Source organism: Coregonus lavaretus, assembly GCF_964263955.1.
Source record: "Coregonus lavaretus genome assembly, chromosome: 30".
Lineage (NCBI taxonomy): Eukaryota > Metazoa > Chordata > Actinopteri > Salmoniformes > Salmonidae > Coregonus > Coregonus lavaretus.
This window is the reverse complement of record NC_140017.1, coordinates 26,186,690-26,209,568: the sequence shown is the minus strand read 5'-3', so window position 1 is coordinate 26,209,568 and position 22,879 is coordinate 26,186,690. Positions and strand designations below refer to the sequence as shown.

The 22,879-nt window shown below is 43.2% G+C and overlaps 1 pseudogene across 1 annotated transcript in view; it reads right to left on the bottom strand.

Moving 5' to 3' along the window:
- Positions 1 to 11,150: 11,150 nt before the first annotated feature.
- Positions 11,151 to 22,879, bottom strand: part of LOC311106176 (roundabout homolog 2-like) — a 55,021-nt pseudogene continuing 43,292 nt past the window's right edge. The window contains exons 12-26 of the transcript in view: positions 22,710 to 22,876; positions 22,403 to 22,524; positions 22,054 to 22,270; positions 21,646 to 21,764; positions 20,735 to 20,918; positions 20,279 to 20,497; positions 19,733 to 19,775; positions 19,481 to 19,623; positions 18,801 to 19,256; positions 18,444 to 18,582; positions 14,787 to 15,145; positions 14,405 to 14,521; positions 13,825 to 13,995; positions 11,810 to 11,949; positions 11,151 to 11,215 (exon numbers count right to left, since the gene is read on the bottom strand). The product of the transcript in view is annotated as a roundabout homolog 2-like (transcript). The remainder of the gene's footprint in view (positions 11,216 to 11,809; positions 11,950 to 13,824; positions 13,996 to 14,404; positions 14,522 to 14,786; positions 15,146 to 18,443; positions 18,583 to 18,800; positions 19,257 to 19,480; positions 19,624 to 19,732; positions 19,776 to 20,278; positions 20,498 to 20,734; positions 20,919 to 21,645; positions 21,765 to 22,053; positions 22,271 to 22,402; positions 22,525 to 22,709; positions 22,877 to 22,879) is intronic.

The window sequence follows — 22,879 nt, the reverse complement described above, 5'->3', positions numbered from 1 at the left end:
ATTAGACACTGGGAGAGGAATTCACCTTTCAGCTGGACAATAACCTACAACACAAGGCCAAATCTACACTGGAGTTGCTTACCAAGAAGACAGTGAATGTTCCTGAGTGGCCAAGTTACAGTTTTGACATAAATCTCTTGAAAATCTATGGCAAGACTTGAAAATTGCTGTCTCGCCATGATCCCCAACATCGTGAACAATTATGAAAAGAATAATGGGTTAAAATTGCACAATCCAGGTGTGTAAAACTATTAGACTTCCCGAAAGAAGACTCACCGCCGTAATCGCTGCCAAAGGTGTTTCTAACGTTTGTATTTTGTATTTATTAAGGATCTTCCTGGCGTCCTGCAACATTAAGGCAGTTATATACAATTTAAAATATTACATTACATTATATTTCAAAACACTTTACCCAATACATTTAGTGTGTTCCCTCAGGCCACTACTCCACTATAACATATTTACAATACAACATCCATGTGTACGTGTTTGTAGAGTGAGTGTCTATATGTATGTGTGTATGTACCTGTGTGTGTGTCTCTTCACAGTCCCCGCTGTTCCACAAGGTGTATTTTTACCAGTTTTTTAAAATCTGATTCTACTGCTTGCATCAGTTACCTGATGTGGAATAGAGTTCCATGTAGTCATGGCTCTATGTAGTACTGTGCGCCTCCCATAGTCCGTTCTGGACTTGGGGACTGTGAAGAGACCTCTGTTGGCATGTCTTGTGGGGTATGCATGGGTGTCCGAGCTGTGTGCCAGTATCCCAAACAGACAGCTCGGTACATTCAGCTCGTCTACACCTCACACAAAAACAAGCAGTGATGAAGTCAATCTCTCTTCCACTCTGAGCCACGAGAGACTGACATGCATGTCATCAATGTTAGCTCTCCGTGTACTTTTAAGGGCCAGCCATGCTGCCCTGTTCTGAGCCAACTGCAATTTTCCCAAGTCGCTCTTTGTGGCACCTGACCACACTACTGAACAGTAGTCTAGGTGCGACAAAACTAGGGCCTGTAGGACCTGCCTTGTTGACAGTGTTGTTAAGAAGGCAGAGCAGCACTTAATTATGGGCCTACTTCTCCCCATCTTAGCTACTGTTGTATCAATATGCTTTGACCATGACAGTCTACAATCCAGGGTTACTCCAAGCAGTTTAGTCACCACAACTTGCTCAATTTCCACATTATTAATTACAAGATGTAGTTGAGGTTTAGGGTTTAGTGAATGATTTGACCCAAATACAATGCTTTTAGTTTTGGAAATATTCAGGACTAACTTATTCCTTGCCACCCATTCCGAAACTAACTGCAACTCTTTGTTAAGTGTTGCAGTTATTTCAGTCGCTGTAGTAGCTGACGTGTATAGTGTTGAGTCATCCGCATACATAGACACACTGGCTTTACTCAAAGCCAGTGGCATGTCGTTAGTAAAGATGGAAAAAAAAAGCAAGGGGCCTAGACAGCTGCCCTGGGGAATTCCTGATTCTACCTGGATTATGTTTGAGAGGCTTCCATTAAAGAACACCCTCTGTGTTCTGTTAGACAAGTAACTCTTTATCCACATTATAGCAGGGGGTGTAAAGCCATAACAAATACGTTTTTCCAGCAGCAGACTGTGATCGATAATGTCAAAAGCCGCACTGAAGTCTAACAAAACAGCCCCCACAATCTTTTTATCATCAATTTCTCTCTGCCAATCATCAGTCATTTGTGTAAGTGCTGTGCTTGTTGAATGTCCTTTTCTATAAGCATGCTGAAAGTTTGTTGTCAATTTGTTTACAGTAAAATAGCATTGTATCTGGTCAAACACAGTTTTTTCCAATAGTTTACTAAGGGTTGGTAACAGGCTAATTGGTAGGCTGTTTGAGCCAGTAAAGGGGGCTTTACTATTCTTAGGTAGCGGAATGACTTTTGCTTCCCTCCAAGCCTGGGGGCACACACATTCTAGTAGGCTTAAATGGAAAATATGGCAAATAGGAGTGGCAATATCGTCCACTATTATCCTCAGCAATTTTCCATCCATGTTGTCAGACCTCGTTGGCTTGTCATTGTTAATAGACAACAATCATTTGTTCACCTCTTCCACACTCACTTTACGGGATTCAAAATTACAATGCTTGTCTTTCATAATTTGGTCAGATATACTTGGATGTGTAGTGTCAGCAATTGTTGCTGGCATGTCATGCCTAAGTTTGCTAATCTTGCCAATTAAAAAATTATTAAAGTAGTTGGCAATATCAGTTGGTTTTGTGATGAATGAGCCATCTGATTCAATGAATGATGGAGCTGAGTTTGCCTTTTTTCCCAAAATGTCATTTAAGGTGCTCCAAAGCTTTTTACTATCATTCTTTATGTCATTTATCCTTGTTTCATAGTGTTGTTTCTTCTTCTTTTTATTCAGTTTAGTCACATGATTTCTCAATTTGCAATACTGCTGCAGGCTGCTGCTGCCTATTGAAATCACTGGCCACTTTAAGAAATGGAACACTAGTCACTTTAATAATGTTTACATATCTTGCACTACTCATCTCATATGTATATACTGTATTCTATTCTATAATATTCTACTGTATCTTAGTCCATTCCGCTTTGTCATTGCTTGTCCATATATGTATATATTCTTAAATTCCATTCCTTACTAGATTTGTGTGTATTGGGTATATGTTGTGAAATTGTTAGATATTACTTGTTAGTTATTACTGCACTGTCGGAGCTAGAAGCACAAGCGTTTCGCTACACCCGCAATAACATCTGCTAAACACGTGTATGTTTGTCAAGTCAGGGGAACAGAGACAGCATTTTTAACCGAGTACTTTACTTGTGTTTTGATATATTATGTGTGTATTCACGTTTGAAAGAGCACATTTCTAACTAATTTAAAAGGTTCTCCCGACATAATAAGATAGCTACTCAACATGGTTCGAGCACTAAGAACCAAAGGTGAAGACACAGGCCCTGTGTAGCTCAGTTGGTAGAGCATGGCGCTTCCAACGCCAGGGTTGTGGGTTCGATTCCCACGGGGGGCCAGTATGAAAAATGTATGCACTCATTAACTGTAAGTCGCTCTGGATAAGAGCATCTGCCTTATTAGTAACTGGAATAAGCAATTTCATAAATGTGTCTGTTTGCTCCTCATTACACACCACGGACCAACATTTATTCTTTACATCAACAACATAGGAATCACTACAAAACGTATTGTATGACCTCTTATACACAATATTAGGCCCCGTTTTTGGAACTTTGGTTTTCCTAGATATGGCTACTATATTGTGATCACTACATCCAATGGATTTGGATACTGCTTTCAAACAAATCTCTGCAGCATTAGTAAAGACATGATCAATACATGTTGATGATTTAATTCCTGTACTGTTTATAACCACCCTGGTAGGTTGACTGATAACCTGAACCAGGTTGCAGGCACTGGTTACAGTTTGAAGCTTTCTCTTGAGTGGGCAGTCTGATGACAGCCAGTCAATATTTAAATCACCCAGAAAGTATACCTCTCTGTTGATATCACATACATTATCAAGCATTTCACACATATTATCCAGATACTGACTGTTAGCACTTGGTGGTCTATAGCAGCTTCCCACCAGAATTGGCTTTAGGTGAGGCAGATGAACCTGTAGCCATATTACTTCAACAGTATTTAACATGAGATCCTCTCTAATCTTCCCAGGAATGTGGTTCTGTATATAAACAGCTACACCTCCACCATTGGCATTTCTATATTTTCTGTAAATGTTATAACCTTCTATTGCTACCATTGTATCATCAAAGGTATTATCTAAGTGAGTTTCAGAGAATGTCAGAATATGAACGTCATCCGTTACTAGCAAATTATTGATTTCATGAACCTTGTTTCTTAAGCTACATATGTTAACGTGGGCTATTTTGAGCACTTTTCTTCTGGGATGCTTACTTGTTTTTATTGCTTTACTGGGAAGCTTAGCAGCAGTAGATGTGCTCATGTTCTTTATGTTAGTGCACAGTGAGCTCCACACAGTGGACTGCCTCCTCGGGTACACCAGCTCAGAGCTAACAGTATAAATCTGGTTCTTAGGCACATGATTACTGCACACAATAGCTGTAGGATCAGCGGTGGCATTCAGGGCAGTTAGAGGGACATAAATTAGGTTACTTATATTGTGACTACCGACGCCCCTGATGTACTGTACATTTGCTGAAGCATTTTGACAACTCTGTGTCACAATGGTAGGGATTAGCTGAGCTGGGCTTGGGTCATTGCTAAGTCATTGTCTCAACACAGCCTTATAATGCTGTGAAAGGATCCAGGAACCCAAATGATTTGGGTGGATCCCATCCTCATTATGAAACGTGTTTTGTTTCCAAAAGGTATCGAAATTGTCAACAAAAGTTACACCCATTGAGCTGCAATAATTACATAGCCAGTTGTGAAGAGCAAGAATCCTGCTAAAGCTTTCAATGCCACGATTCAGAGAGGACACAGGGCCAGATATGATGGATTTTTTGTTAGTGTCTAGTAGAGAGTCAATCAGTTCTTTAAAATCCAGTTTCAACTGTTCAGACCTGCCCTTCATAATGTCATTAAAACCCACATGGACTACGATAGAATCCATTTCCATGTCCTGACATTCGGGAGCAGCTTAGTAATGTCATTTACTCGAGCTCTGGGATAGGACATTGTTTTTGCACCAGGAACGGTCACATTTCTTACCATGGAGCTGCCCAAAATCACGGCTGGCGAGAAGGATGAGGAAATTCGCCCACTCCCACGCTTCACAGGATGCAGGCCTCCGACAGATGGAGAAGCCCCGCTCGATCCAGAGCAGGGACGGAAGGTTGCCGACGTCGACTTCGAAATCATATTAGTAGGCACTGCGGCCGCAGACACAGGCACCCCCAGCGACGAAGGTGCAGGAAGATCAGGCTCCAGTACGGCGAAACTATTCGTTGTTTGTATCCGCTCCGGGCCTCTCTTTGGCAGTGTAGACTGCTTTGCGGGAGGTCGCTGTCTTCGTATTGACTCAGGGAGATGAATACTTATGCAATGACTATATTTTAGTTATTTGATATCTATCAATCTTTACTAATATTTTTAGTCTACCACTTTGACAGAGTATTTTGTGTAGATTGTTGACAAAAAATTACAATTAAATCCATTTTAATCCCACTTTGTAACAATAAAATGTGAAGAAGTCCAAAGGGGTATGGAGACAGTTCCTTAGGCCTCTTACACTCATCTAACCAGTATCTGGATAACTGGTAATAAGCATGTGTGTCTTCCTCCGCATGGTAACTGACTCCGGAGTATTTAGTCAACAGTACATGGGATCATCTCTGCAAATTCGCTCCATGATGACAACCATGCTTGATTTATAATCTTATCTACGATTGAAGTCGGAAGTTTACATACACCTTAGCCATTTAATTTGTTTTTCACAATTCCTGACATTTAATCCTAGTAAACATTCCCTGTCTTAGGTCAGTTAGGATAGCCACTTTATTTTAACAATGTGAAATGTCAGAATAATAGTAGAGAGAATGATTTATTTCAGCTTTTATTTCTTTCATCACATTCCCAGTGGGTCAGAAGTTTACATACACTCAATTAGTATTTGGTAGCATTGCCTTTAAATTGTTTAAATTGGGTCAAACGTTTCGGGTAGCCTTCCACAAGCTTCCCACAATAAGTTGGGTGAATTTTGGCCCATTCCTCCTGACAGAGCTGGTGTAACTGAGTCAGGTTTGTAGGCCTCCTTGCTCGCACATGCTTTTTCAGTTCTGCCCACACATTTTCTATAGGATTGAGGTCAGGGCTTTGTGATGGCCACTCCAATACCTTGACTTTGTTGTCCTTAAGCCATTTTGCCACAAATTTGGAAGTATGTTTGTGGTCATTGTCCATTTGGAAGACCCATTTGCGACCAAGCTTTAACTTCCTGACTGATGTCTTGAGATGTTGCTTCAATATATCCACATAATTTTCCTTCCTCATGATGCCATCTATTTTATGAAGTGCACCAGTCCTTCCTGCAGCAAAGCACCCCCACAGCATGATGCTGCCACCCCCGTGTTTCACGGTTGGGATGGTGTTCTTCGGCTTGCAAGTACCCCCTTTTTCCTCCAAACATAACGATGGTCATTATGGCCAAACAGTTCTATTTTTGTTTCATCAGACCAGAGGACATTTCTCCAAAAAGTACGATCTTTGTCCCCATGTGCAGTTGCAAACCGTAGTCTGGCTTTTTTATGGCGGTTTTGGAGCAGTGGCTTCTTCCTTGCTGAGCGGCCTTTCAGGTTATGTCGATATAGGACTGGTTTTACTGTGGATATAGATACTTTTGTAGCTGTTTCCTCCAGCATCTTCACAAGGTCCTTTGCTGTTGTTCTGGTATTGATTTGCACTTTTCGCACCAAAGTACGTTCATCTCTAGGAGACAGAACGCATCACCTTCCTGAGCGGTATGGCGGCTGCGTGGTCCCATGGTGTTTATACTTGTGTACTATTGTTTGTACAGATGAACGTGGTACCTTCAGGCATTTGAAAATTGCTCCCAAGGATGAACCAGACTTGTGGAGGTCTACAATTTATTTTCTGAGGTCTTGGCTGATTTCTTTTGATTTTCCCATGATGTCAAGCAAAGAGGCACTCAGTTTAAAGGTAGGCCTTGAAATACATTCACAGGTACACCTCCAATTGACTCAAATTATGTCAATTAGCCTATCAGAAGCTTCTAAAGCCATGACATCATTTTCTGGAATTTTCCAAGCTGTTTAAAGGCACAGTCAACTTAATGTATGTAAACTTCTGACCCACTGGAATTGTGATACAGTGAATTAAAAGTGAAATAATCTGTCTGTAAACAATTGTTGGAAAAATGACTTGTGTCATGCACAAAGTAGATGTCCTAACCGACTTGCCAAAACTATAGTTTGTTAAAAAGAAATGTGTGGAGTGGTTGACAAACAAGTTTTAATGACTCCAACCTGAGTGTGTGTAAACTTCCGACTTCAACTGTATATCAGATCACATTACATTCATAATCCCATTTGTAACAATAAAATGTGAAGAAGTCCAAAGGGGTATGAATACTTTTGCAAGGCACTGTAGTTTCAGTGCCAATGAGGAGTTTTCAAGTACTTTCTGAATTCCTGTTCAGAAGAGTGCAGAGAAAGTTGACAATGATAACAATTGTTTATTTCACATAAGGAAACATGCACAGCTGAGGAAAATGCTTCCTGAGAATATACTTTCTCATATCTCAAGAAATTATACTTAAGTGTACTCTCAAAAAAGTATATTTAACTTAAATGTCCACAAAATATATTTAAAGTGTACTTTCAGAAACTCAAAAAAGATTTTTTTTGCAGGTTTTCATCAAGGATCTCTCTGTACTTTGCTCCGTTCATCTTTCCCTCGATCCTGACTAGTCTCCCAGTCCCTGCCGCTGAAAAACATCCCCACAGCATGATGCTGCCACCACCATGCTTCACCGTAGGGATGGGGCCAGGTTTCCTCCAGAGGTGACACTCGGCATTCAGGCCAAAGAGTTCAATCTTGGTTTCATCAGACCAGAGAATCTTGTTTCTCATGGTCTGAGTCCTTTAGGTGCCTTTTGGCAATCTCCAAGCGGGTTGTCATGTGCCTTTTACTGAGGAGTGGCTTCCGTCTGGCCACTCTACCATAAAGGCCTGATTGGTGGAGTGCTGCAGAGATGGTTGTCCTTCTGGAAGTTTCTCACAGAGGAAATCTGGAGCTCTGTCAGAGTGACCTTCGGGTTCTTGGTCACCTCCCTGACCAAGATCCTTCTCCCCTGATTGCTCAGTTTGGCCGGGCGGACAGCATTAGGAAGAGTCTTGGTGGTTCCAAACTTCTTCCATTCAAGAATGATGGAGGCCACTGTGTTCTACGGGACCTTCAATGCTGCAGATATGTTTTGGTACCCTTCCACAGATTTGTGCCTTGACACAATCCTGTCTCGGAGCTGTACGGACAATTCCTTCGACCTCATGGCTTGGTTTTTGCTCTGACATGTACTGTGATCGGTGGGACCTTATATAGACAGGTGTGTATCTTTCCAAATCATCTCCAATCAGTTTAATTTACCACAGGTGGACTCCAATCAAGTTGTAGAAACATCTCAAGGATGATCAATGGAAACAGGAAGCACCGGAGCTAAATTTCAAGTCTCATAGCAAAGGGTCTGAATACTTATGTAAATAAGGTATTTCTGTTTTACATTTTTAATACATTTGCTAAAATTTCGAAAAGCTGTTTTCACTTTGTCATTATGGGGTATTGTGTGCAGATTGAGGAAAAAAACTAATTTAATCAATTTTAGAATAAGGCTGTAATGTAACAAAATGTGGAAAAAGTCAAGGGGTCTGAATACTTTCTAAAGGCATTATTGCTCATCTTTATCAAGGATGTCAATAATTTCAGACCCCACTGTATATATATATTTTTAATGTGTTTCGTTAGGCTGAAAATGTCTGTCAACAGCCAGTGATTTGTTGAGAGTTCTGTTAATTTAAATGCCATTTAGAATAAATACACTTTTATCCAAAGCAACTTTCATCAGTGAGTGCATAGTTAATTTTGTTTTTTACACATTTTGGATTAATTTCCTAGTTCTTTTGCTCAAATTTCGAGTCATGCTTGAGCTAGATAAGAGACAAAAAAAGCTCCATTGTGACAGCGTCTGTGTGGCCTAATGGCAGTATTATCTGTGGATCCTATGTACAACTCATGACTGGGCTATGTACAACTCATGACTGGGCTATGTACAACTCATGACTGGGCAGAAGGGTAACGCTATGTAACAGCCACCAGATGGTGCCTTCTATCAAGTCATACATCCACAGATGGAGCCAGTTCCATAGGCCTCTTTTACTCATCTAACCAGTATCTGGCCAACTGGTAATAAGCATGTGTGTTCATTGTCATCCTCCAGATGTTAACTGGCTCCGGAGTATTTAGTCAACAGTACATGTGATCATCTCTGCAAATTCCATGATGACAACCATGTTTGATTTATAATCTAATCTATATCAGATCACATTCATAATCCCATCTTCCATTGATTTCAAACATTTTGGAATTATATATTCTTACTGTGTGTATGATGCTGAAGTGGATTCATGGTTGGCCTTTTCTATATGAATCTCTACTCAACAGATCAGTTCTCATATTTACAATCCCATCATATACAACTGATCAGGGTTGGGGTTCAATTCCATTTCAATTCTAGTCAATTAAAAAACCAAACTCCAATTAAAATGTAAAATGTTCCTCATTGAAAAGCATTGAAGGGAATTTTTATTTTAGTGTACCTCCTGAATTGACTAATTTAAAATGGAATTGACCCCAACCCTGCCACAGATATCAAAACATCTCAGTGGATGTTTATTTCTGTTCATATATTGATGATGGAAAAAAACATAACTATCGATTGAAAAACATTCTATACAGAGACATGTGAAGTGGCCTTTCACTGGTCTGTAACTGAGCCTTGCTGTCTGAGGGGGGGGTTGTGAATCATAAAAAATAGCCTAATTCACAGCACAAACAAGCATACAAACATATTTTAAGAAACAATGCCCCACTGCTTAACCCCTTCCCTCTAAATTCTGATGGATTATCACCAATCTTTCTGGGTCCCTGTGGATATTTGCTTATCATAATACACTGTCTTTCCCCCTGCCCACTCTAATTTCAACAGTCCCAGAACCAACATCCACACCAAATAACTGTGTCCAGAAAGAATGTCCCTTTGTAGTCCAGTGACATTCAACAGACATTTTAATAAGGCATTGGTCTGTTCTTCTCGTGCAATTTTTACCCAATACAAAATAAACATATGAAGATGATTGGGTGGCTTCTTCTATATCTTCCTGCTTCCCAGCGCCTCTCTGTTTTCAATAAACCCCTACATGTTCTTACCTAACAACAGGATCTCAAGCTGAGGTTTTCAGAATGGCTTGAGACCATATTGAAAGGTAACTACATGGATTTATGATTGATTCCAGTGTACCAGTCACTAGAGAGCTCTCTATGCTTAGCCAGATAATAAAGGAGGTTCATATTGTACATAGAGGAGCTTTTAGAGACCCGGGAAGAGTGTCTCAGGTGGAACAGCTCACATGCTCCTCTCTCTCCCAACCTCGTCCACAACGCTCACAGCCAGTCAGTTGATTTAACACACCTCACATATCCTGCCCAATGTTCCACACTAAATAAAAACCTCTCCCTCCTCTGGCTACCTTTTAACTGTAGCATATCACTGCCTGTTCCAGTTTTCTCTACTGTAGTTTTGTGATGGGTTGTCCCCCTCACCAACTTACTGTTAACTACTTTCTAATGTCTGGTAGAAAACACAATCTGAAATCTGTCTGGGTTTAGCAGTTAACCATTACATCAAAGTCAGTGCACAGCGGCACAATACAAAGAACACAGGAAAAAGGGCACATTTTTCTTGTAAATGTGAATCAATATAGCAGGTATTTACAATAGGATTACCTACACTAGATCGATTCCAGGAAACAGTCTAGGGAAATGTCTTTAGAGTAACAAATGTTTTATTGGTATTTTTTAACAAATCATTCCACTGATGACAGAACATAACAATTGGTGTTTAACAAGGGTATACGTTCACACATTTTCAGCATCACAACCTAAAATGACAAGGCTATTTCATCTGGTGTTGAAAAGATCGATATGCCTGTTTAGAAGAAGCAGGAGGTTGACTCCACAATGACAGCGCGAGAGAGAGAGAGAAAGAGAAACTGTAAACACACTCACCCACCCTCACAGATGCCCAACTCTCAGATGGTCTTGTTAACAGAGTTTCTGCCTCATATCCTTTCATTACACAAACATCATCATGGTTTCAGGGTAAACAATAAACATAAGGTACATTCAAACATCTGATGTATAATATCTATAGTCATTTTTAAAACGTTCTTTCCCTTTTCTCAAAATACAATATATTATCTTTATCCCAGGTCATGTTTAAAAAGTTGCAAAGATGTCTATATACATATGGAGGCAGGACATCAAATCACATACAAATTATAAATAAAGAATCAAATGATAAAAAACCCATTAACTAATATTGGAAAAGCAGGTGGCAAGCCTACATGCTTTAACTTTAGTCTTCAGCTCTTCTTTGACACCATGGCAACAGGCTGGAGTTCAGCAAAGATGGAAGCAGCAAAACAACCTTTTAAAAAACACATGGCGGAGAACTTCACGTCACATAATCTGCTTCCAGCTATATGAGGTTCTGAAAGTAAACAAACACACAACACAATCAGCGATGGGGCTGGTGCCAAAAACTAATCCTGACACTGTAATTTAGCCAAGGCTTAGCCACACAAATATGAGTATTCCATTTATGGTTGAGCTCTTATAAATCTACTGACCCCCATATTTGCCTACATCTAAGCCATTGTCAAAACATTAGTTTGACATGTACATCATCTACCCTGTGCAACATACTATAGATGGAAACACTGCAGTCTTGATTTGGAATTAATATTACCAACATGTTGGATAAACCAGACCAGATTAGTAGAACAATTAAAGCAGCGGAGAGCCAGGTATGTCTTGGGCCACTGGGTCTCTTGGCTCTCTGTGCCACACCAATCAACACTGATTAAGACCCAAAGTTGTCTTGGATCATCACCAAATCATTGCCTTACATTAACCCACTACAGTACTAGACTTTAGGAGGACAACAACCAACACTGATAACTATAGGACTAACATCATGTCTCTACTGAGCCAGTCCTGCTGTCCTTCACACTGGACTCACCTCGTCCCTACTCCGGGCAGCTCCAGGCTCTCGCTGTCCAGTTGAAACCCGCGAGGAGGCCCCTCCACCAAGGGAACCGTAGCCTGACATCTGGCCCCGGGGCAGAAAGCTGGATGGGCAGTACGGGATTACCCCCTCATCTGCAGATGACAATATGCAATACTGCAATCACTCAAAAGTGCAGCTGGAATTATATGGTTCAGAATCTAAGTGCTGGACCAGACTCCCCACCATCTCTGTCCACCTGGGTAGAGGGGATTGCTGCTAGATATGTGTGCTTAAACCGATGCGTTATATTAAGACCACGGAGGATTTGTATGTGTATGAATGTAGACGGAGCATTACTAGACCTCAATCACAATATGTGTGTGGTTGTGGCTTTTATATTACTGTACTGTGTGTATTTGCATACAGTGGGGGAAAAAATTATTTAGTCAGCCACCAATTGTGCAAGTTCTCCCACTTAAAAAGATGAGAGGCCTGTAATTTTCATCCTAGGTACACGTCAACTATGACAGACAAAATGAGAAAAAATAATCCAGAAAATCACATTGTAGGATTTTTAATGAATATATTTGCAAATTATGGTGGAAAATAAGTATTTGGTCAATAACAAAAGTTTCTCAATACTTTGTCATATACCCTTTGTTGGCAATGACACAGGTCAAACGTTTTCTGTAAGTCTTCACAAGGTTTTCACACACTGTTGCTGGTATTTTGGCCCATTCCTCCATGCAGATCTCCTCTAGAGCAGTGATGTTTTGGGGCTGTTGCTGGGCAACACAGACTTTCAACTCCCTCCAAAGATGTTCTATGGGGTTGAGATCTGGAGACTGGCTAGGCCACTCCAGGACCTTGAAATGTTTCTTACGAAGCCACTCCTTCGTTGCCCGGGCGGTGTGTTTGGGATCATTGTCATGCTGAAAGACCCAGCCACGTTTCATCTTCAATGCCCTTGCTGATGGAAGGAGGTTTTCACTCAAAATCTCACGATACATGGCCCCATTCATTCATTCTTTCCTTTACACGGATCAGTCGTCCTGGTCCCTTTGCAGAAAAACAGCCCCAAAGCATGATGTTTCCACTCCCATGCTTCACAGTAGGTATGGTGTTCTTTGGATGCAACTCAGCATTCTTTGTCCTCCAAACACGACGAGTTGAGTTTTTACCAAAAAGTTATATTTTGGTTTCATCTGACCATATGACATTCTCCCAATCCTCTTCTGGATCATCCAAATGCACTCTAGCAAACTTCAGACGGGCCTGGACATGTACTGGCTTAAGCAGTGGGACACGTCTGGCACTGCAGGATTTGAGTCCCTGGCAGCGTAGTGTGTTACTGATGGTAGGCTTTGTTACTTTGGTCCCAGCTCTCTGCAGGTCATTCACTAGGTCCCCCCGTGTGGTTCTGGGATTTTTGCTTGTGATCATTTTGACCCCACGGGGTGAGATCTTGTGTGGAGCCCCAGATCGAGGGAGATTATCAGTGGTCTTGTATGTCTTCCATTTCCTAATAATTGCTCCCACAGTTGATTTCTTCAAACCAAGCTGCTTACCTATTGCAGATTCAGTCTTCCCAGCCTGGTGCAGGTCTACAATTTTGTTTCTGGTGTCCTTTGACAGCTCTTTGGTCTTGGCCATAGTGGAGTTTGGAGTGTGACTGTTTGAGGTTGTGGACAGGTGTCTTTTATACTGATAACAAGTTCAAACAGGTGCCATTAATACAGGTAACGAGTGGAGGACAGAGGAGCCTCTTAAAGAAGAAATTACAGGTCTGTGAGAGCCAGAAATCTTGCTTGTTTGTAGGTGACCAAATACTTATTTTCCACCATAATTTGCAAATAAATTCATAAAAAATCCAAGAATGTGATTTTCTGTCATAGTTGACGTGTACCTATGATGAAAATTACAGGCCTCTCTCATCTTTTTAAGTGGGAGAACTTGCACAATTGGTGGCTGACTAAATACTTTTTTTCCCCACTGTATTTGCATTAATTAGATGGTTTGATGCATACCCTGTGAGCCCCACATGGCAGGCCCCCTCTTCTGGGGTGAGGAGTAGTCGCCTCTCCTCTGCAGAGCCGGCGAGTTGTCCGCCGACGGTGTCCGGCTGCAGCCCAGCACATCAGCCAGGAGCTGCAGGGGGTTGTCTGCTGCAGGGGGTGGGGCTGGTGGAGGGGGCAGGTCTACACAGACTGATTGACAGCTCATGATAAAAAAACACTGCCTTCACTTAACCACACAGGTGGCCTCTTTAAAGCACTGCTGTCTATCTATTCACAGTTGGATGTACACTATAGGACTTTAATGATTCGTAATGGATAAGACTGTCTGCTACATGACCAAAATGTAAATATACTGTACTGTAAGGATGTGGCTTGAATCCCATGGCGGGCATGTTACTTATGTGCATTTAAAAACCTCCTCTAGCAAAATTCCAAGAAGTTAGAGCCATTTCTAAGTTCTTGCAAATAATAAGCTGGGGTAACTTGTTATTCCAAAAGCTATGTGTGTTGCCTTGTATAAAAGCCTCTCCAAAGAGAAAATATGATATGAAGATAACATAAAAGTAGCCCACTGTCCACTATGTCTTACCTGCTTGGTCATGCAGCTCTCGTCGGTGCTGGCCCTCCTGGAGGCCTTTCTTCTTGCTCCTGGTTCTGTGCCCCTGCATAGCGTGGGCAGACTCAGCCAGGAAAGGAGGAGATTGTCCTGACAGAAAAGAACAGGATAATTATGCAATTATGGATTAGCCTGGTAGCAGATCTGTCTGTGCTTTAGCCAACTCCTCTAGTCCAGTTTGTTGTCATGCCAAACATGGACTGTATGTATGGCATGGCAACACATGACAAAGGAAGTGGCTAAAGCACATACAGTTCTGTGACCAGGCTGGTCATTTTCAAAAGGCTAGCTAAACATATAAATAATTATCCTATGCATTAGAACTATGAGAGAGGGACAGGTTTGTACAACTAACCTCTGCCACTCCTCTCTGAAGTAAAGTTCTCCCCCATGAAGGTGTCTCCCCATTGGTTGGTGTGGTATGGCCCGCTGACATCGTAGGCGCCCTTATTGGCGAACAGATTGGGGTTGGAATGGGAGACCTGGGAACCGGGCCCGTAGCAGGCCAGCAGATCAAAGTGCTGCAGCGGGGGGCGTGTCTCCTCCTGGGGGGACGGGGGAAGCGTGGCTGTGGACTGCAGGCTGGAGATGGTGCCTTGGGTCAGCTCCTCTCTTCTGGAGGAGGGAAGGCTGGGTAACTCCTCCCTGGAGCCGTCCATCAGGTAGGTCCTGGCTGGCAGCGGGGGACACCAGTCCTCCTCATCCTCATCTGAGCTACTGGGAGCAGGAGGAAGAGAAAACATGATTAGTACAGGAGGGAAAAGTGAGAAAATACCCTCTTAGTTGTTAAACCAGGGATCTGACACTGAGTGAAAAACACTGTCAGTAAGACCCCAGTATACAGTGAGGGAAAAAAGTATTTGATTCCCTGCTGATTTTGTACGTTTGCCCACTGACAAAGACATGATCAGTCTATAATTTTAATGGTAGGTTTATTTGAACAGTGAGAGACAGAATAACAAAACAAAAATCCAGAAAAACGCATGTCAAAAATGTTATAAATTGATTTGCATTTTAAATGAGGGAAATAAGTATTTGACCCCCTCTCAAGCAGAAAGATTTCTGGCTCCCAGGTGTATTTTATACAGGTAACAAGCTGAGATTAGGAGCACACTCTTAAAGGGAGTGCTCCTAATCTCAGCTTGTTACCTGTATAAAAGACACCTGTCCACAGAAGCAATCAATCAATCAGATTCCAAACTCTCCACCATGGCCAAGACCAAAGAGCTCTCCAAGGATGTCAGGGACAAGATTGTAGACCTACACAAGGCTGGAATGGGCTACAAGACCATCGCCAAGCAGCTTGGTGAGAAGGTGACAACAGTTGGTGCGATTATTCGCAAATGGAAGAAACACAAAATAACTGTCAATCTCCCTCGGCCTGGGGCTCCATGCAAGATCTCACCTCGTAGAGTTGCAATGATCATGAGAACGGTGAGGAATCAGCCCAGAACTACACGGGAGGATCTTGTCAATGATCTCAAGGCAGCTGGGACCATAGTCACCAAGAAAACAATTGGTAACACACTACACCGTGAAGGACTGAACTGACAGAATAACAACAACAAAAATCCAGAAAAATGCATGTAAAAAATGTTATAAATTGATTTGCATTTTAATGAGGGAAATAAGTATTTGACCCCTCTGCAAAACATGACTTAGTACTTGGTGGCAAAACCCTTGTTGGCAATCACAGAGGTCAGACGTTTCTTGTAGTTGGCCACCAGGTTTGCACACATCTCAGGAAGGATTTTGTCCCACTCCTCTTTGCAGATCTTCTCCAAGTCATTAAGGTTTCGAGGCTGACGTTTGGCAACTCGAACCTTCAGCTCCCTCCACAGATTTTCTATGGGATTAAGGTCTGGAGACTGGCTAGGCCACTCCAGGACCTTAATGTGCCTCTTCTTGAGCCACTCCTTTGTTGCCTTGGCCGTGTGTTTTGGGTCATTGTCATGCTGGAATACCCATCCACGACCCATTTTCAATGCCCTGGCTGAGGGAAGGAGGTTCTCACCCAAGATTTGACGGTACATGGTCCCGTCCATCGTCCCTTTGATGCGGTGAAGTTGTCCTGTCCCCTTAACAGAAAAACACCCCCAAAGCATAATGTTTCCACCTCCATGTTTGATGGTGGGGATGGTGTTCTTGGGGTCATAGGCAGCATTCCTCCTCCTCCAAACACGGCGAGTTGAGTTGATGCCAAAGAGCTCCATTTTGGTCTCATCTGACCACAACACTTTCACCCAGTTCTCCTCTGAATCATTCAGATGTTCATTGGCAAACTTCAGACGGGCCTGTATATGTGCTTTCTTGAGCAGGGGGACCTTGCGGGCGCTGCAGGATTTCAGTCCTTCACGGCGTAGTGTGTTACCAATTGTTTTCTTGGTGACTATGGTCCCAGCTGCCTTGAGATCATTGACAAGATCCTCTCGTGTAGTTCTAGGCTGATTCCTCACCGTTCTCATGATCATTGCAACTCCACGAGGTGACATCTTGCATGGAGCCCCAGGCCGAGGGAGATTGGGAGAAACACAAAATAACTGTCATTTGCGAATAATCGCACCAACTGTTGTCACCTTCTCACCAAGCTGCTTGGCGATGGTCTTGTAGCCCATTCCAGCCTTGTGTAGGTCTACAATCTTGTCCCTGACATCCTTGGAGAGCTCTTTGGTCTTGGCCATGGTGGAGAGTTTGGAATCTGATTGATTGATTGATTGCTTCTGTGGACAGGTGTATTTTATACAGGTAACAAGCTGAGATTAGGAGCACTCCCTTTAAGAGTGTGCTCCTAATCTCAGCTCGTTACCTGTATAAAAGACACCTGGGAGCCAGAAATCTTTCTGATTGAGAGGGGGTCAAATACTTATTTCCCTCATTAAAATGCAAATCAATTTATAACATTTTTGACATGCATTTTTCTGAATTTCTTTGTTGTTATTCTGTCTCTCACTGTTCAAATAAACCTACCATTAAAATTATAGACTGATCATAATATAATAATATAATAATATACCATTTAGCAGACGCTTTTATCCAAAGCGACTTACAGTCATGCGTGCATAATTTTTTTGTGTATGGGTGGTCCCGGGGATCGAACCCACTACCTTGGCGTTACAAGCGCCGTGCTCTACCAGCTGAGCTACAGAGGACCACGGTCTTGTCAGTGGGCAAACGTACAAAATCAGCAGGGGATCAAATACTTTTTTCCCTCACTGTACATCTATGGGGTCTATCTTACACAATACTTGCACTTCATCATCAAGAAAACTCTTTGAGGCACATTAACAACCATATCCAGAGACAGTAACAGTAGTTGACAGAGTTACATTTTAAAAGAGGAACCAGCAGCAATGGATTACAAAACACAAGAGTGACTTCAAATGATTTATGTTGCCGTGACAACGTCAGAAGACATCAGAGCAGATTTAATATAGGACATGTTATTGAAACAGGAAAGTGCTAATCCACACTGTCAGACAGTGGCTAATGTCATTACAAAAGACAATGTACAGTCAGAGCAGCTAGGTCCCCCCAGTTATGGCCACAATCTTATCTGTCACAATCAGTTAGAGGAAACTGTACACTCCCCTGATGCAGCCACACTAAGAGTCTCTCCTGAGCCTCCAGACAATGATGTTTAACTCCAACTTTAACCGTAGTAAACATCACTAGAGTTTACAATCTGGTTTGAATCGGAGGACAGGTTCAGGCCCTAACCTCATGAACTCTTGCTATGTAGTTCAGGTAAACTATCAGGTAAAATAGAGTGCAAGCCATACATTCAATCTAAACATAGCCCTCATATGAGGGCTTCAGAGAATAGATAAAAAGGACACATCAGGAAAATCACAATGAGTTATGGAGAAAAGGTGCAATATGTAGCAACTTCAGCACTCTTAGTTTTCCTTCCCTGTACTGCCATTTCACTCCATACACTGTTAGTTCCCTCATCTGTACTTAACAAGCTATCCCATGGGAGGGTGTCTACAGGGGATATAGCGCTGGGTGTTACCTGTTCCTCCCCTCATCCCTGTCTCTCTTGGTGTAACCCCGTTCTTTATTAGCAGGCAGTGGTAGAGACAGCACGTCCTCCCAGTTGAGTGGTGCAGGCTTGGATGAAGGACACATGGACCTCTGCTTCACCAGCTTGGCTACAGTACAGAGAGACAGCAGACAACCCACACACTTATTTAAATCAAGCTGAGGAGAACATTAGAAATGAGCTATGTGAAACATATTTATGTACATGTTTTTGTACAGCATACAAACACCCACATCAACTATGTAACAGAGTTAGCTATATCCTCACCACCTAACATTCCATGAGCCCTTAACTACAGTACATGAGAAGTGTAATAGCTGCCTGTACCATTGCTTGTCCTGGCGTACTGCAGCTTGGCGTACTCTACAGACTGTCCAGACTGGATGGTCCACTGGTCCAGGTCCTGCTCCAGACCGAAGAGGCCCGAGTTGGAGAGGACGGGGGTAATGGCGTTGGGGTCAGGGCCCTGTGTGTAGGGGGTGTTGGAGCCCTGTGTGTAGGGGGTGTTGGAGCCCTGGGTGTAGGGGGTGTTGGAGCCCTGTGTGTAGGGGGTGTTGGAGCCCTGGGTGTAGGGGGTGTTGGAGCCCTGGGTGTAGGGGGTGTTGGAGCCCTGGGTGTAGGGGGTGTTGGAGCCCTGGCTGCAGGGGGTGTTGGAGTATGTGCTGTAGTAGGCTAGACCCTGCAGGTCCTCAGCAGCAGCTGTACAGATGGTGCTGTAGATGGGACTGTCGGTGGACACTGAGCTGTACTTCTCAGACTGGCTCAGGTAATTGGAGATGCCAACTGCGGGACAGAAATAGAAAGTCTATAAAAAATGTAAAGTGGAACCCATTTCCTTGAATGAACCACTTGATCTTCCCTCTGCAATTTCCTGGTCAATCACAAAAGTTCAAATAGGTTCCATCATTTGAGCAGCATTGGCGGCTTATTACTATTAATTTTGCTTCTGTTCAAACGACTGCATTTTATCCCATCCCAAGTTGCAAGACATGACTGTGGGCTCTCACCATTGTAGTATCTGTCTGTAGAGTCCAGTTTGCCAGAGCAACAGTTGACTGAGTCTTTTCCATTGTGGGCAAGGCCAGGGGCTGGCCAGGAGTCTGCTAGCCAGGGGTAGTTCCCCATTTTGGAGCCCAGCATCCCTGGTCTACTGTAGGCAGATGGAGAGAACTAAAGGTCAGATATTACTGTAAGTTTGTAATAAAAAGAGTCCACTCATGTTTACATTGATTTCTCTGAATAAAAATCAAGATCTCTACCTTCCGTTGCTGAGACCAGATCCTTCACTGTGAGCGAATCCAACTGCACGAAAAACAACAAAAGCAATGGCTGCAATTAAAAATCTTTCTTACTCAAGGCAGTGGAGGCTGCTGATGGGAGGACGGCTCATAATAATGGCTGGAACGAACTCTTGGAATGGCATCAAACACATGGCAACCATTCCACTTATTCCGCTCCAGCTATTACCACGAGCCCATTCTCCCCAATTAAGGTGCCTCTAACCTCCTGTGTCTCAAGGGCCCAAAACAGTGTGTCCCACTTGGGATTCAGGCCTGCCAGTTTATTTTTGTCATTTCATTAAGGCTATGCTGCTGAGCTAGATACACTAAAAGGCATAGATCACATCAACACTAGGATTTTGAACCCACAGATTACAACAAGTCACATTTGAAGACACTCAGATACCCAGATTTGGCAAACGTGATGGTGGCAGGATTGGAACAGATTAGTATTGTAATATTAATGGATTTGTGTGTATGCTATGTGAATAGGTTGGGGTTGAGGTTAAGGATGTTACAGTATACCTGCAGGTGTGTAGGCAAATGAGGTGGTGTAGTGTCCCAGCTCCTTCCTCCTGCGGTGGCGACAGTACAGCCAACCACTGAAGCCCATGAGCACCAGCCACGAGGCCACGCCCAACCCAGCGATGAATGCTGGTTGGCTGACCACTCCAGTGATCTGCTCTGATAGACTGAGGCTGCTGTCTTTCTGCAGAGGGTCTGAAGGCATGTCCAGTGACAGGGCTGAATGATAGAGAGTCCAGTTTATCAGTCTGGCAAATTCATTTCCAATATGGCTTCCTGAATAAACAGACAACTAACTAACCCCATTGGCTTTCTAGCAAGAATTGTTGAAATGCAGTATTCCTCAAGCCTCGTCTTTAGTCTTTAGTAATCTACCATACTGACTGAGGACCAGGTTGACAGGCTATTAATGTTGCATCTAAGGAAGGGTCTCTTCTAGTGGTAAAGCTGACTCACTGAGGACCAGGTCTATAGGTGGGCTGTGTTGACCCACTCCCAAGATGGTGACTGCAGCCACCATCACACTGTACTGGAGGTCTGGTAGCAGCCCAGTCAGTAGGATGGACAACACTGCTCTATCCACTGTCCTGTTGATATGGCTCTCTGTCTTCATCTCAGAGTCACTCCCCAGGCACCAGACCTGGCAGACAGAGAAACAAGCTTGATACTGTGTGGTGGAGGGACAGAAACTCTGGAGGGACAGAAACTCTGGAGGGACAGAAACTCTGGAGGGACAGAAAGGGACAGAAACTCTGGAGGGACAGAAAGGGACAGAAACTCTGGAGGAACAGAAACGACCTACAACATTTAATAACACTAGAAGCATCAAGTCGATCATGTTGCCAAGAGGATGGGACAACTGAACCAGAAGTGGAGATATTTTGTTGTTGTCAGCCAGCAAGACATGGGGATACGATAGGCTTTAAAATGCCTTTCCAGAAAAGTCTGAGAAAATAAGTGGTTTTTTTGTCAACTGCAAAGCTAAACCAAGAGGAGATCCAATCGACAAGATGAGGAAAAGTGATTTAAATCTGAGGACTAAATTGGTTAAATTGTGTTTTTGCATTCTACAGAAGTGTTGCTGTTAACTGATACTAAGCAGGGAGCAATGTGCAATGTTTAATTAAAACCACTAGCACAGCATTTCTGCTCTGCACAGCATGTTTTGGCAACAAGGATAAAACCAACTGCTTAAAATCAGCACATTGATGATTCAAACAAATAATTTATTTTCTCTTTCGCACGACCAGCTGTAGTGACTAATTAACTGCCCACTTTTCACTAAATTAACATCAGACAGAGTAGTCTAGAGTAGCACTTTCCTCTAGCCAGGTACAGCTTCAACAGTCTCCACTCTGTAATCTCACCTTGTACTCCAAGACTGTACCACTCTGAACGTCAGCGGGGGGAGGCTCCCAGGAGACACTGATGCTGGAGCTGTTGCTGAGCTGGACCACTGACACAGCCTGCGGGGGAGCACTCAACACTGGAAGGATGTGAACATGGACAACTGTTAGTTAGCGAGACCCAGACGATTAAAAAGAGACTTTGGTCAATAAAATAGATTTTCCTATACGCATGTCCTGTGGAGTCCTACAGTAGCATATCACAGCATTGATTAGTAATTTTAGAAGCAAAAAAATCTTTACTAAATTCTAAGGAAAGTCGGAGGAAAATTGATTGTTACGGCCCTTGCAGCGACAATAAAGATGTAGTGAACTATGCCTACGGACTTCACAGAGAGGGACCCTCCTGCATCCCGCTGCGTGCCTTACCCTCCTCAGGGGTGCGTAGCTGCACCAGGGGGCTGTCCAGTCCCTGCAGCTCGTTGAAGTAGGGGCGGACCTTCACCTCGTACTCTGTGTCCGTGCGCAGGTCTGATAGGACAGTGCTGAGCTCAGGCCCCCCTTTCACATCCTGGACCATCCAGGCGCTGCCAGTGGAGCGGTACAGCAGCCTGTATCCCTGCACGTACTGAGACTGACGCGCCACCTGACCAATGACAGAACACAGGGGGCGGGACAGAGGTGGTTTATGATCTATTTCCTGAGATATTATAAAGTATGAAGCACAGTATAAAGTAGCGTATTGTTTCTACAGGTTATAACACTCTGTTTTACTCACAGTCCAGGAGACCTGGGCACTGGTGGGTGATATGACCACAGGCTTCTGCAGGTAGAGAGACACCTCCCCTAGTTCTCTCTGCACCTGTCTGCGGTCCATCCCCTGCTCTGTAGGACTCCCATCTACGACAACACAGAGAGAACTGCACTCAGAACAGCCTGACATACCACCCTGCGCTGAGAACAGCCTGACGTCATACCACACTGCACTCAGAACAGCCTAACATCACAGAACACTTTACTACGAAACAGTTCAAGTGATTAAGTGAGTATACACATATTATATGCTGTTCTGTGTCCATACTGACCCTGTGTCCTGATGGGTTCAGAGATTGGGCTGGGGTCACTCAGACCGTAGGAGTTGACCGCTCGGACGATGAACAGGTAGACAGTGTTTGGGTACAGGCCGATGACCGTGTGCTTCTCCTGTTTCACGTGGTCAGCTACCGTCTGCCACACACTGCCAACGGATTGGCTG